This window comes from Bos indicus x Bos taurus, chromosome 17, assembly GCF_003369695.1.
Source record: "Bos indicus x Bos taurus breed Angus x Brahman F1 hybrid chromosome 17, Bos_hybrid_MaternalHap_v2.0, whole genome shotgun sequence".
Classification (NCBI taxonomy): domain Eukaryota; kingdom Metazoa; phylum Chordata; class Mammalia; order Artiodactyla; family Bovidae; genus Bos; species Bos indicus x Bos taurus.
The window spans coordinates 9,583,435-9,590,681 of record NC_040092.1 but is presented as its reverse complement, the minus strand read 5'-3'; positions in this window follow the sequence as shown (position 1 = coordinate 9,590,681).

Below are 7,247 nucleotides of genomic sequence, written 5' to 3'. Positions count from 1 at the left end.
TGGAAGGTCAGGTGCCGCCTTAATGGGTGTGGCTTTCAGTCACCCTTCCTGTGGCAAGTTTCGTGTCTCAACTGTTAGTTTTCTTTTTATAAGTTGCAAACTGACATTGGCTTGAGGATGGCCCTGGAAGAGGCAACTCCTCCAGCTGGATGGTATCCACCAATCCCATCCCCCTATGTTGTCATCCAAAACAGGCTGACAAAGAGCAGGGACTTGCTCTAGGTTGAACTGAAGCGTGGGAATTCTAGGGTCCCTAGCACAAACTCTGGAACTCCAGTCTGCCCTTTGTCAGACTCTTAACCTCTCTGACCTTCACATAAATAATCCTTAAAATGGGTTTAGGAATAATACCTGTCCCATAGGGTGTGTGGATTAAGCCTGAGATCATTTAGAAGAGAAAGTATTAAGTACATGTACATATTGGACTTCCCTGGCAGTCCAGTGGTCGAGACTCTGTGCTTCCAATGCAGAGGGCATGGGTTTGATCCCTAGCTGGGCAGCTAGGATTCCACATGCCTCGTGGCCAAAAGCAAAAAATAAATGCAAGTATTATTATTCATTTACTATACATCTAGTGAGGCTTCCCAGGTGGCTCAATGGTAAAGAACCCGCCTGCAAATGCAGGCGACATGGGTTCGATCTCTGAGTTGAGAAGATCCCCTGGAGGAGGAATGGCAACCCACTCCAGTATTCATGCCTGGGAAATTCCATGGATGGAAGAGCCTGGTGGGCTACAGTCCATGGGGATCACAAGAGTCGGACATGACTTAGCAACTAAACCATCTTCTATTCCACATGTGTGGATAGTGAGGGGTGATGGTATTTGGGAGGTCAGTCTCAAGTAAGGTGGTTAGGGAAGTTCTGAAAAGCAAATATTTGAGCAAAACATGAAGGAGGCAAAGAGTGAGCTGTATGTACGTCGGAGGAAATAATGGGAGAAGGAGCAGCAAGTACAAAGGCCCTGTGGTAGTAGTGTGCCTAGTGGGTGTGAAGAATAGCTGTGTGATGGAAATGGGATGATCAAGGGCGGAAAGTGGGAGGGGATGAGGTTTGAGTAGTACAGAGCTGGGGGCAAATTGTGTAGGATCTTGAAGACTGCTAAGACTCTGGCTTTTACTCTGAATGAAATGGGCTTCCCTGGTGGCTCAGATGATAAAGAATCTGCCTGTAATGCAGGAGAGCCAGCTTTGATACCTGGGTCAGAAAGATCCCCTGGAGACGGGAATGGCTACCCACTCCTGTATTCTTGTCTGGGAAATCCCATGGACAGAGGAACCTGGCAGGCCACAGTTCAAAGGGTGGCAAAGAGTCAGACATGACTGAGCAACTAGCTTTCACACTGAATGCAATGGGGAACCATGGAGGAGTTCCAAGCAGAAGAGGGACATGGTTGGACTTTTAACAGAATCACATTGGCTCCCGGTGGGAGGATTAGATTAAAAGTGGAGGGTGGGAGAGGTGGTGAGAGCAGAAGCAGGAATTCATTAAGAAGTTACTGCAACAGTCCAAACAAGAGATGTGGTGGCTTGGATCAGAATATTAGCAGTGAAAGGGAGGGAGATGTGGTATTATTTATTTTTCTTATGGAAAATTTCAAACATGAACAAAAGTAGAATATAATGAATACCTATGTGTCACCTCCCATTTCAACAATTATCAAAGTGAAAGTGAAGTTGCTCAGTTGTGTTCGACTCTTTGCGACCCTATGGGCTGTAACCCTCCAGGCTCCTCTGTCCCTGGGGTTCTCCAGGCAAGAATACTGGAGTGGGTTGCCATTTCCTTCTCCAGGGGATCTTCCCAACCCGGGGATCGAACTTGGGTCTCCCCCACTGAAGGCAGACTTTACCATCTGAGCCACCAGGGAACCCCTTCAACAATTATCAACCTATAGACAATTTTTTAATGTTTATTCAGGTCTTCTGCCTATTTGTGTGTGTGTGTGTGTGCGTGTGTGTGTGTGTGGCCATGTGGCTTGCAGGATCTTAATTTCCCAATCAGGAATAGAACCTCTGCAGTGGAAGCACAGAGTCTTAATTGCTGGGCCTCCAGAGAAGTCCCAATCTAGAGACAGTCTTTTTTGAATGATGTCCCCATCTCCCCTCTTGTATTATTTGGAAGTGAATCCCAGACATCACAGGGGCTTCCCTGGAGGCTCAGTCAGTAAAGAATCTGCCTGCAATGCAGGAGATGCAGGTTCAATCCCTGGATTGAGAAGATTCCCTGGAGAAGGAAATGGCAATCCACTCCAGTATCCTTGCCAGGAGAATCCCATGGACGGAGGAGCTTGGCGGGCTACAGTCCATAGCGTTGCAAAGAGTTGGACACAATGAGTGACTAAGCGCACGCACACAGCGAAGACATATTTAAAGCCATGAGTCAGGATGACTTCACCAAGGCAGTGAGTACAGAACAAGATGAGAAAAGGACTAAAGACTGAGCCCTGAAACACTTACTAATATTAATAGATTGGAGAAATGCAAGCATCCAGCAAACAAGAATGAGGCGTATCGAAGGAGGTGGAAGGAAAATCAGGAATGTATCTTGATAGCCAAGTAGAGACGTTGTTCTGGGAAACAGAAAGTGAGCCACTGGGTCAAATGTCAGGCAAATCTGTGACTGTGTCCTGAGGGCAGTGGCAAATCAGATGAGTGACCAGAGGAAAGGTTACCACTCCGGGTAGATTGGCCTGGCTGCTTCTGCAGGGAGGGTGGGTTGCAGGGGGCAAAGGTAGATAGACATGTCAGGATGCTCAACTGTGGCCCAGGTGTTAGGGAAGGTGTCCTGGACTCAACTGGAAGCACTGGAGGGGGGAGAAGGGATGGCATTCTAGGTCTATGTTGAAGGAAGGGAGGACAGGATTTGGTGACTACCGGTAGGAGGTGAGGGAGAAGACAGGATGGCTATCATCCTTTTGGTTTGGGTACCTGGGTAATGGGTGAAGGAATAGAGACAGGGCAGGAGCAGAGACCCAGAGGTAGAGAACAGACCTGTGGGCATGGCTGGGGGCAGTGGTAGAAGAGGGGAATGAATTGGGAGATTGGGCCTGACATACATACACTGCTGCTGCTGCTAAGTCACTTCAGTCGTGTCCGACTCTGTGCGACCCCAGAGACGGCAGCCCACCAGGCTCCCCCGTCCCTGGGATTCTCCAGGCAAGAACACTGGAGTGGGTTGCCATTTCCTTCTCCAATGCATGAAAGGGAAAAGTGAAAGTGAAGTCGCTCAGTCATGTCCGACTCTTAGTGACCTCATGGACTACAGCCTACCAGGCTTCTCTGTCCATGGGATTTTCCAGGCAAGAGTACTGGACTGGGTTATACATACACTACCATGTGTAAAACAGATAGCTAGTAGGAACCTGCTGAATAACACAGGGAGCTCAGCTCTGTGCTCTGCGATGACCTAGATGGGAGGAATGGGCGCGGGTGGTGGGAGGGTGGGAGGGAGAGTCAACAGTGAGGGATATATGTATACACATAGCTGATTCACTTTGTCGTACAGCAGAAACCAACACAATATTGTAAAGCAACTCTACCCCAAATGAAAAACAAACAAAAACAAAGGGAGGAAGGTACAAGGAGGAATGGAAAGCAGGGAGGTCTAGAAGGGTAACTGTTTAAGCCAGAGAGCTTCAAAAAGGTGTCCATATTGCTTAATGTTTCTGGTGAGTTCAGGAATCTAGGCTTGAGATGCACCCAAGAGGCTGCTGGTGATCATGATGGTTCAAGTGTAGGGAGAGCTGGGAGCAGAGGCCAGGCTGGGGGGCGGGGGGGGGGGGGGTGGTGTGTTGAGTAGTAGGTTGGGTGAAGGGCATGAACACCAGGAGTGGAGATAACCGTTTCAAGAACTTTGTTGTGAAAGATGGAGAAAGACAGGGTGTGAACTGGACGAAGTGGTGAGGTAAAGTCTGTTTAGTGTCTTAAATACCGTTTGTGGACAAATAAAATGAAAACCCTCAATCATGACACATTTCAGTGTAAACGTTCCAACTGGCTAACCCCAAATGGAGAGAATCACATTTTTAATTACATAAATTCTTAACATATCCAGATTTCCCAAGTCTGGTGGTGCTTGGTCCTTAAACATTCCTATATTACAATGGTTTAAAAGACAAGAGCAGTTTTGCAAAGGGTAGTCAACAATAAAATGAGATTCTAAACATTTGTCCAATGTTTATACTGACAGATAATGAGGCTCAAGGCAAAATAGAAAAGTTATTCAAGCAGTGAACATTCAGACTTGACATCTTAGTTAAAAAATTTTTTTGGAAATATAATTGATTTACAATGCTGTATTGGCTTCAGGTGTACAACAAAGTGATTCAATAGTTTTACGGATTATACTCCATTTAAAGGGCTTCCCCGGTGACTCAGAGGGTAAAGAATCCACTTTCAATGTGTTAGATGGAGGAGATGTGGGATCAATCCCTGGGCTGGGAAGATCCCCTGGAGGAGGCCCTGACAAACCACTCCAGAATTCTTGCCTGGAGAATTCAATGGACAGAGGAGCCTGGTAGACTACAGTCCATAGGGTCACAAAGAGTCGGACACGACTAAGTGACTTCACTTTCACTTTCTGTGCTGTAGAATAGATATCAGTTCAGTTCAGTTGCTCAGTCACGTCTGACTCTTTTTGACCCCATGGAAGCATGCCAAGCTTCCCTGTCCATCACCAACTCCTGGAGCTTGCTCAAACTCATGGCCATTGAGTTGGTGATACCATCCAACCATCTCATCCTCTGTCGTTCCCATGTCCTCCTGTCTTCAATCTTTCCCAGCATCAGGGGCTTTTCCAATAAGTCAGTTCTTCACATTGGATAGCCAAAGTATTGGAGTTTCAGCTTCAGCATGAGTCCTTCCAATGAATATTCAGGGTTGATTTCCTTTAGGATGGACTGGTTGGATCTCCTTGCAGTCCAAGGGACGCTCAAGAGTCTTCTCCAACACCACAGTTCAAAAGCATCAATTCCTCGATGCTCAGCTTTCTTTATAGTTCAACTCTCACATCCATACATGACTACTGGAAAAACTATAGCTTTGGCTAGACGGACCTTTGTTGGCAAAGTAATGTCTCTGCTTTTGAATATGCTGTCTTGGTTGGTCATAACTTTCCTTCCAAGGAGCAAGCGTCTTTTAATTTCATGGCTGCAATCACCATCTGCAGTGATTTTGGAGCCCAAATATAGAATAGATATGTCCTTGTGCATGCGTGTTGTCACCTCAGTCACGTCACTCTTTGTGACCCCATGGACTATATAGCCCACCAGGCTCCTCTGTCCATGGGATTCTCCAGGCATGAATACTGGAGTGGGTAGCCATTTCCTTCTCCAGGGGATCTTCTCAAGCCAGGGATCGAACCTGCGGGGTGGGGGTGGTGAGGGAGAACAAATTAACACCAGGAGGTTCCCTGGCTCACTCCTCCCCGAGGGGGATGGGCGGGTTTCTTCCTTACATGGGGTGAGTGTAGGGGTGTGTCCAGGGGTCAGGCCAGAGGGGTGGCTTAGGTGTTTTGCCCACCCCTCTGGTGGTGGTGTGTGCAGGGGTAGTGGGGTGGAATGGGAAGTACCCTGTTTTTGCTCCCTACACCTTGTTTTTTGGCTCCAGGCTCCTCAAAAGTGGCAGTTGGGTCTTTATCTTTTGGGTCCAGCGTTTGCCCCAACTGCACCCACAGGCAGTAATATTTAGTCCTCTGCAGTTTCGTTGTATTTTGTTGCCTGAGGAGGGGTGTGTCCAGGTGCAAGCACTGGAGCAAAGTGTTCCAGGTCCCAGTCTGTCTCAGATTGTGTGTTGATTTTATGGTTTGTCAAAATGCCACCCAGTTGAGCACGTTTCTATGGGGTGAGGGAAGAGATAGTGGTTAGAAAGGGTGTGGGCTAGGTCTTGGGAAGGAGGAAGATACATAAAGAAGGGTTTTCTTTTCACTTGTATACCTCTAAATGCAAACCCTGAGACAATGATTTGCGTAAGACTTGTTTTAGGAAATGATCCCAAGAGATGGGTGCGGGGGACTGAGAAGGAGGGAAAACCAATCCAAGAAATATCACAAAAGCGATCACTATTGTGGGCAGCTGAGATTTTGTTAGGGTACGCACACTGACTGTACCCTGGCCCAGGGTGCCTGGCCCAGGCACCATGGTGACCATTTGGATGAGTTGTTTGACAGGAGGTCCTGGTAAGGAACACGGAGCTAATAAACCACCACCAAGCAGGAGAGCTCAGGAAAGGTCAAAAAGTGACACCACGTGTCCGACCACTTCCCAGAATCCTTATCGTTGGCATCCATCTTGGCTGAACAAGGCATGTACCACCAGGAAGGACTCTGAGTCAGAATGATTGGCTAAAGACAACCCAGAAACTAATCCCATCAACATAAAACCCGAGACTTCGAGCCACGTGGCAGAGCAGTTCTCCTGGGTTCCCTTACCCTGCTGCTCTCAGTCCGGGTATCCCTTCCCAAAAAAGTCTCTTGTTTTGTCAGCATATGTATCTCCTTGGGCAATTCATTTCTGAGTGTTAGACAAGAGCCCACTTTTGGGTCTTGGAAGTCGTTCCACTTCCTGCAACAGTTTGATCCCACTGGAGAGAGCAATGTAGAACATGCATCAAAATTATCTATCTGAGAGGTGGAAGACGGGAGTATGTACTCACTAGTTACTGTCTTTCCAGGGGGCAAGGCTTGCCCCCTGCAGTGTTAAGTCCCTAGAACTTCCATTTGTGCCTTGAGTTACTTGGATGTCTTAAGACACAGTCTGGCGAGTCCTACCACCAGAGGACCTGACTCAGGTAAGTCTGGGATAGTTGCTGATAATTTGTAGTTCACAGAGATGGTGATGCCGATTCTGCTGGTTTGGGGTCCATCTCTACTTTTGAGAATCGATGATTTAGAGGTTTGAGTACTGAAAGATGATAACATGGGGGGAAAAGGGTAGTTGACTCAAATTCATGGAGTTGTGAGCCAGCATTAAATGTTCTGGAATTACAAGTGTTTGGCCACATCTGATGTGTTTTGAGAGTGATGAAGAATGACTGCAGGACCAGCAAGGGGTAAATGATCAAGAATCCTGAATGCCAAGCAAAGGAACTTGAACTTAATTCTATATGTGGTAAGAGACTATCTGAAGGATTTTATTTTATTTTTTTACTTCTTGGGTTTTCTCTCTTTTTTTTTTTTTTAGAATCCCTGACATCTACCAAGTCTCTCAGCATTTTATTTTATTAATAATTTTATTTACTTTTATTTTTGGCTGT